Genomic DNA, 7,749 nt, shown 5'->3' with positions numbered 1-7,749 from the left:
TATTTCAAGGCCTAGCTTCAAACTCAGTGCCTCTTTACTTGACATCATGGGAAAATCAAAAGAAATCAGCCAAAACCTCAGAAAACAATTGTAGACCTCCACAAGTCTGGTTCATCTTTGGGAGCATTTTCCAAATGCCTGAAGGTACCACGTTCATCTGTACAAACAATAGTACGCAAGTATAAACACCATGGGACCACGCAGCCGTCATACCGCTCAGGAAGGAGATGCGTTCTGTCTCCTAGAGATGAACGTACTTTGGTGCGAAAAGTGCAAGTCAATCCCAGAACAACAGCAAAGGACATTGTGAAGATGCTGGAGGAAACAGGTACAAAAGTATCTATATCCACAGTAAATCGAGTCCTATATTGACATAACCTGAAAGGCCGCTCAGCAAGGAAGAAGCCATTGCTCCAAAACCGCCATAAAAAAGCCAGACTATGGTTTGCAAATGCACATGGGTACAAAGATGGTACTTTTTGGAGAAATGTCCTCTGGTCTGATGAAATAAAAATAGAACTGTTTGGCCATAATGACCATCGTTATGTTTGGAGGAAAAAGGGGGAGGCTTGCAAGCCGAAGAACACCATCCCAATTGTAAAGCACGGGGGTGGCAGCATCATGTTGTGGGGATGCTTTGCTGCAGGAGGGACTGGTGCACTTCACAAAATAGATGACATCATGAGGGAGGAAAATTATGTGGATATATTGAAGTAACATCTCAAGACATCAGTCATGAAGTTAAAGCTTGGTCGCAAATGGATCTTCCAAATGGACAATGACCCCAAGCATACTTCCAAAGTTGTGGCAAAATGGCTTAAGGACAACAAAGTCAAGGTATTGGAGTGGCCATCACAAAGCCCTGACCTCAATCCTGTAGAAAATGTGTGGGCATAACTGAAAAAGGGTGTGCGAGCAAGGAGGCCTACAAACCTGACTCCGTTACACCAGCTCTGTCAGGAGGAATGGGCCAAAATTCACCCAAGTTATTGTGGGAAGCTTGTGGAAGGCTACCTGAAACATTTGACCCAAGTTAACCAATTTAAAGGCAATGCTACCAAATACTAATTGAGTGTATGTAAACTTCTGACCCACTGGGAATGTGATGAAAGAAATAAAAGCTGAAATAAATCATTCTCTCTTCTATTATTCTGACATTTCACGTTCTTAAAATAAAGTGGTGATCCTAACTGACCTAAGACAGGGAATTTTTACTAGGATTAAATGTCAGGAATTGTGAAAAACTGAGTTGAAATGTATTTGGCTGAGGTGTATGTAAACTTCCGACTTAAACTGTATGTCCCCCCCACTTCTAAAACCAAAGTTGTGCCCCATGTATCTGGTGTGACTACCATTTACCTAATGCAGCAAGACACATCTCAAATCAAATCAAAGTTTATTTGTCACGTGCGCCGAATACAACAGGTGTAGGTAGACCTTACAGTGAAATGCTTACTTACAGGCTCTAACAAATAGTGCGAAAAAAAGGTGTGTGTGTGTAGGTAAGTAAGTAGAGAAATAAAGTAAAGAATCTCATTCTCATGGAGTTGATCAGGCTGTTGATTGTGGACTGTGGAATGTTGTCCCAATCCTATTCAATGGCTGTGCAAAGTTGCTGGATATTGGCGGGACCTGGAACACGCTGTTGTACACATAGATCCAGAGCATCCCAAACATGCTCAATGGGTGACAAGTCTGGTGAGAATGCAGGCTATGGAAGAACAAACACATTTTCAGCTTCTAGGAATTGTGTAAAGATCCGTGTGACATGGGGCCGTGCATTATCATGCTGAAACATGAGGTGATGGCGGCCGGAAGAATGGCACGACAATGGACCTCAGGATCGCGTCACGGTATCTGTGTCCATTCAAATTGCCATCGATAAAATGCAATTGTGTTCGTTGTCCACAGTTTATGCATGCCCATACCATAACCCTACCACAACCATTGGGCACTGTGTTCACAACGTTGACATCAGAAAACGGCTCGCCCACACGACGCCATAAACGTTGTCTGACATCTGTCTGGTACAGTTGAAACTGGGATTCATCCATGAAGAGCACACTTCCCCAGCCTGCCAGTGGACATCGAAGTGATCATTTTGCCCTGTGAAGTCAGTTATGACACCGAACTGCAGTCAGGTCAAGACCCTGGTGAGGACGACGAGCACACAGATGAGCTTCCCTGAGACGGTTTCTGACAGTTTGTGCAGAAATGTTTCGGTTGTGCTAACCCACAGTTTCATCAGCTGTCCGGGTGGCTGGTCTCAGACGATCCCGCAGGTGAAGAAGCCGAATGTGGAGGTCCTGGGCTGGCGTGGTTACACATGGTCTGCGGTTATGAGGCCAGTTGGACGTACTGCCAAATTCTGGAGGCAGCTTATGGTAGAGAACATTAGATTCTCTGGCAACAGCTCTGGTGAACATTCCTGCAGTCAGCATGCCAATTGTACACTCCCTCAAAACTTGAGACATCTGTGACATTGTGTTGTGTGACAAAACTGCACATTTTAGAGTGGCCTTTTATTGTCCCCAGCACAAGGTTCACCTGTGCAATGATCATACTGTTTAATCAGCTTCTTGATATGCCAGACCTGTCATGTGGATAGATTATCTTGGCAATGGTTAAATGCTCACTAACGGGGATGTAAACAAATTTGTGCACAAAATTTGAGAGAAATAATATGTTTGTGCATATGGAACATTTCTGGGATCTTTTATTTCAGCTCATGAAACATGGGACCAACACTTTACATGTTGCATTTGTAACGGATGTGAAATGGCTAGCTCGTTAGCGGTGGTGCGCGCTAATAGCCTTTCAATCGGTGACGTCACTTGCTCTGAGACCTTGAAGTAGTGGTTCCCCTTGCTCTGCAAGGGCCGCGGCAGAGCAAGGGGAACCACTACTTCAAGGTCTCAGAGCAAGTGACGTCACCGATTGAAAGGCTATTAGCGCACACCACCGCTAACTAGCTAGCCATTTCACATCCGTTACACATTCATATTTTTGTTCAGTGTAGATAGCCAATTCAAAACAACGTGTAGCAGTTATCTCGCTAGTTAATTATAACTAAGCATTAATGTCGTTGTCGACTTTCCACCGGCACTAGCCTAAATAAATCTGCACCGTTGGAAAACTGGGATTACCCTCTATTAAACCGTAGCCGTGTAATTGCGACAACAAAAATGGTAAGAATTGACAAATGACTTGCTGTGCATCACAGGAGATTGGTGGTACCCTAACTGGGGAGAACAGGCTTATGGTAATGACTGGAGTGGAGTCAATGGAATGGTATCAAACACATGGTTTCCAGGTGTTCGATGCCATTCCATTTGCTCCGTTCCTGTCATTATTATGATCCGTTCTCCCCTCAGCAGCCTCCTATGCTGTGCATAGATATCAAATATGAATATTTGAGCCTTAAATAGAAACAGTTAAGCCGTGTTCACATTGGCAGTTTGAAGTGACTCAAATCCTATTTATTTGCATAATCTTAGCTTGCTACATGACGTCTGAGTGATAGGAAGCACAAGCACCACCACTAATCAACCTACACCACTATGGCATACACCTGTTGTTACTATGACGACTAGGGTAGCCTTGTCTGCAAATGACTGCTGTCTGAACACACACAAATCCGATTTGGCCACGCTGTTTGGACAGTCAGTAGTCCAAAACGGATTTGAAAAACAAAACTGATTTGAGCATTAAGGCCTGCAGGAACAAGGCTTTAGATACCTTGCTTTGAAGTATCCTACCTTATCCATCTGATCCCTGATTCATTGAAACAAACAAAAGTATTTGGTTGTAATGTTGCAATATTTTATATCAAGGTGGCAACCATCCTCCAGGATGCAGTGGTGGAAAAAGTACTCAATTCTCATACTTGAGTAAAAGTAAAGATACCTTAATAGAAAATGACTCAAGTAAAAGTGAAAGTCACCCAGTAAAATACTACTTGAGTAAAAGTCTAAAAGTATTTTTAAATATACTTAAGTATCAAAAGTGAATGTAATTGCTAAAATATACTTAAGTATCAAAAGTAAAAGTACCAATAATACAAAATTCTTTATAGAAATTCCTTATATACAGCCAGGGTCAAACGCCAACACTCAGACATCATTTAAAAACAAAGCATTTGTGTTTAGTGAGTCCACCAGATCAGATGCAGTAGGGATGACCAGGGATGTTCTCTGTTTAGTGAGTCCACCAGATCAGAGGCAGTAGGGATGACCAGGAATGTTCTCTGATTAGTGAGTCCACCAGATCAGAGGCAGTAGGGATGACCAGGGATGTTCTATCCTGCTAAGCATTTAAAATGTAACGAGTACTTTTGGGTGTCAGGGAAAATGTATGGAGTAAAAAGTACATAATTTTCTTTAGGAATTTTGTGAAGTAAAAATTATTAAAAATATAAATAGTAAAGTACAGACACCCCCAAAAAACAACTTAAGTAGTACTTTAAAGTATTTTTTTACTTAAGTACTTTGCACCACTGCAGGATAGCTACTGGGTGTGCAGGCTTTTGTTCAAGCCCTGGTCTAACCACATTGTAGCCTAAACATCAGCTGCTCAACAGGACCTTGATAAGCAGACTTGGGTGTTTCAGGGATAGATCAAAAGCCAAGCCTGAACACCCAGGAGCTCTCCAAATGGAGGGTTGACCACATGTTGACAACATGTGACTAAGAGTACAGTTCTACTTTGTGGAGGTTAAGTGCCTTGATCAATGGCACAACGGTCTACATGGGATCAGACACCGCAGTCTTCCAGAGTCAATAATGGTTACTTTTTCATGTAGCCTATAATAATAGTAATGGTAATGTGGTTAAGTCATGGAAAATGTGTATGAACCCTTAACAGTGAATAATCAAAGGTCTCTACAGCATCATTTAATTTGTGAATTTAGTTGGAAAAAAACAACAACAAATGAACCAACTTGGAAAAAGACAGCTGCTGCACTTCTTTCATCCCAAGTCAAGCACTGGAGTAGGCTTATTATTGAACTGGATTGGGGGATACCTAGTCAGTCGTACAACTGAATGCATTCAACTGAAATGTGGGTTCCACGTTTAACCCAACCCCTCTGAATCAGAGAGGTGCGGGGGGCTGCCATAATCGACATCCACGTCTTCGGCACCTGGGGAACAGTGGGTAAACTGCCTTGCTCAGGGGCAGAACAACAGATTTTTACCTTGTCAGCTCGGGGATTCGTTACAGCAACCTTTTGGTTACTGGCACAATGCTCTAACCACTAGGCTGGCTGCTAAGGGCTTGTAAGTAAGCATTTCTGTTGTATTCGGTGCAAATAGATTTTTATTTGTTTACTAAACAGATCCATGGCTGTGCTATCTTTGTCTTTGAGGCCAAAGCTCTCAGTAAATTGCAAGTGAAGGGTTCCCTAAAATTCAAAGCTGACTAGAGCTCTAGGAATCATGTCTGGGTAGGACTATGAATGGAGATATATCCTGCTCCCCAAATGGCACTCTATTGCTGATATAGTGCTTAACTTGACCAGGGCCCTCTATTCAAAAGTAGTGCACTATATAGGGAACATGGAGCCATTTGGGATATAACCATATGACTCTGACACACCCCACCAACACAATAAGACTGTGTTCATTTCCCATTGGTGAATGTAGGATAATTACATATGCATTGTGTTTGATGGAGGTTATGGTTACATCACCTTGTCAAGAAGAGGTTACTTTAGGTCATAATGGCACTAGAGCGGTCACCTGGTAAAATCACCCACACAACAGCTTACGTCGTCTGATTCAACACAACCAATCAGCAGCAGTTCTTCAACATGTGTTCCCCTCTGACCAATCCTACGACATGCCTGCAAAGTGAGTGAAAACCTTAGCAAGGCATCACGTCTGAAGTAAAAGAAAGAAAAAAAATCCAATTTATAATTTCCGGTCATTCCTATATGAGCTCATTGGGACGTCCCTACCCTAAACCCGAACCTTATAATTTACATTCCCCTTGGATGATAGTGGCACAGATGGAACAATGAGCCAGATATTTCACTGGATGTATAAATGTGAAGAAACCGGTTGGCGTTTCCACTCATGACCAAATATGGTGATGAGAGGAACCCCAATAGCCGGCTGTGGGAGAAGATGGAGCCAGAGGGATTTTGGCCTACAATCTGCACATTTTCTCATCGATGAAACATTTGATCTCCATACGGTTTTCTGTTTCCAAAACTAGAGTCTGTAACAAACATATTAGATGTTTTGTAGATTTTACGCTTTGCCAAATGTTTTAAAAATGCCGTTGTTTAGAAGGAGTGCAAGGGCGAATTTTGTTATTGTACACGTACACTTCAGAGTAGGCGTTCCCATAACAGAAATATGCAAATAAACTCTAGAACACGCCAATAGGATTTCACTAGCTCGAGCTTGGCTCTGCCCACCTTCTTCCTTGTTCTGTGGTATATCTTGGGTTAGTTATAGAAATCTTTGATAGTGGGGTGACGCGTTCCCACCTTAAAACCTCCAGCTTTGTTGTATGGCTATAGCTCAGTTTTGGCGCAACCTACCTGGCAAGACACAACATGACAAGTCAGAACATTCATAGTATCACGGTCTCGTAATTGGGTGATTCTGCAACTACGGGCATTTCTATGTCGTCAAGTCAATTTTGGGGATATTATAAAAAAATAAAATGTAACAAAAAGGTATTCCTTATATGTTAAGCTCACACTACAAGCGGTTCCACACTGCCAGGTTCCATACCGCTGCCTGGTTCCATACTGTTGGTCCGCTCCATACTCACCACTCAGTTCAGTTCAGCCTGACCTGCTGTTGTTAAGTCTCTCGTGCCATTCATTCATTCATTCCCCTTCTCTCCTGTAGACCCACATGTACATTACTCTGCTGAAGAATCAACCTAACACAATCATCCCTTTATACACTTTCTGCACTAAACATTGACACTTGCTTATTTATACAAGTCTGAATTAAAATGTTTTTATTTCAAAACAAAAATATATACAGCAAAGGATGGCAATGTAAGCATCAATGGATTGTATAAATATTTGTGCAACAAATAATGAGCACTGGGTGAGGTACTTCAATGCCTTCTGCTGCCACATGATGTTCTCTGTTTGCTCTCTCTGGCCAACCTGTTTGACTGACTGACATCTCTTCAACCAACCTATAGTACAGAATTAAACTAAATCCCAACAGGGTGTAACATAGCACATCAGATAGTAAATTACATTACCAAAAGTATGTGGACACCCGCTTGTTGAACATCTCATTCCAAAATCATGGGCATTAATATGGAGTTGGTCCCCCCCTTTGCTGCTATAACAGCCTCCACTCTTCTGGGAAGGCTTTCCACTAGATGTTGGAATATTAATACAGGGACATGCTTCCATTCAGCCACAAAAGCATTAGTGAGGTCGGGCACTGATGTTGGGCGATTAGTCCTGGTTCAAGGTCGGCGTTCCAACTCATCCCAAAGGTGTTCGATGGAGTTGAGGTCAGGGCTCAGTGCAGGCCAGTCAAGTTCCACTTCCACACCGATCTCGACAAACGATTTCTATATGGACCTCGCTTTGTGCACAGGGGCATTGTCATGCTGAAACAGGAAAGGGTCTTCCCCAAACTGTTGCCACAAAGTTGGAAGCACAGAATCATCTAGAATGTCATTGTATGCTGTAGCATTAAGATTTCCCTTCACTGGAACTAAGGGGCCTGAACCATGAAAAACAGCCCCAGACCATTATTCCTTCTC

This window comes from Salvelinus namaycush, chromosome 22 (assembly GCF_016432855.1).
Source record: "Salvelinus namaycush isolate Seneca chromosome 22, SaNama_1.0, whole genome shotgun sequence".
Lineage (NCBI taxonomy): Eukaryota > Metazoa > Chordata > Actinopteri > Salmoniformes > Salmonidae > Salvelinus > Salvelinus namaycush.
This window is presented reverse-complemented; position numbering follows the sequence as displayed.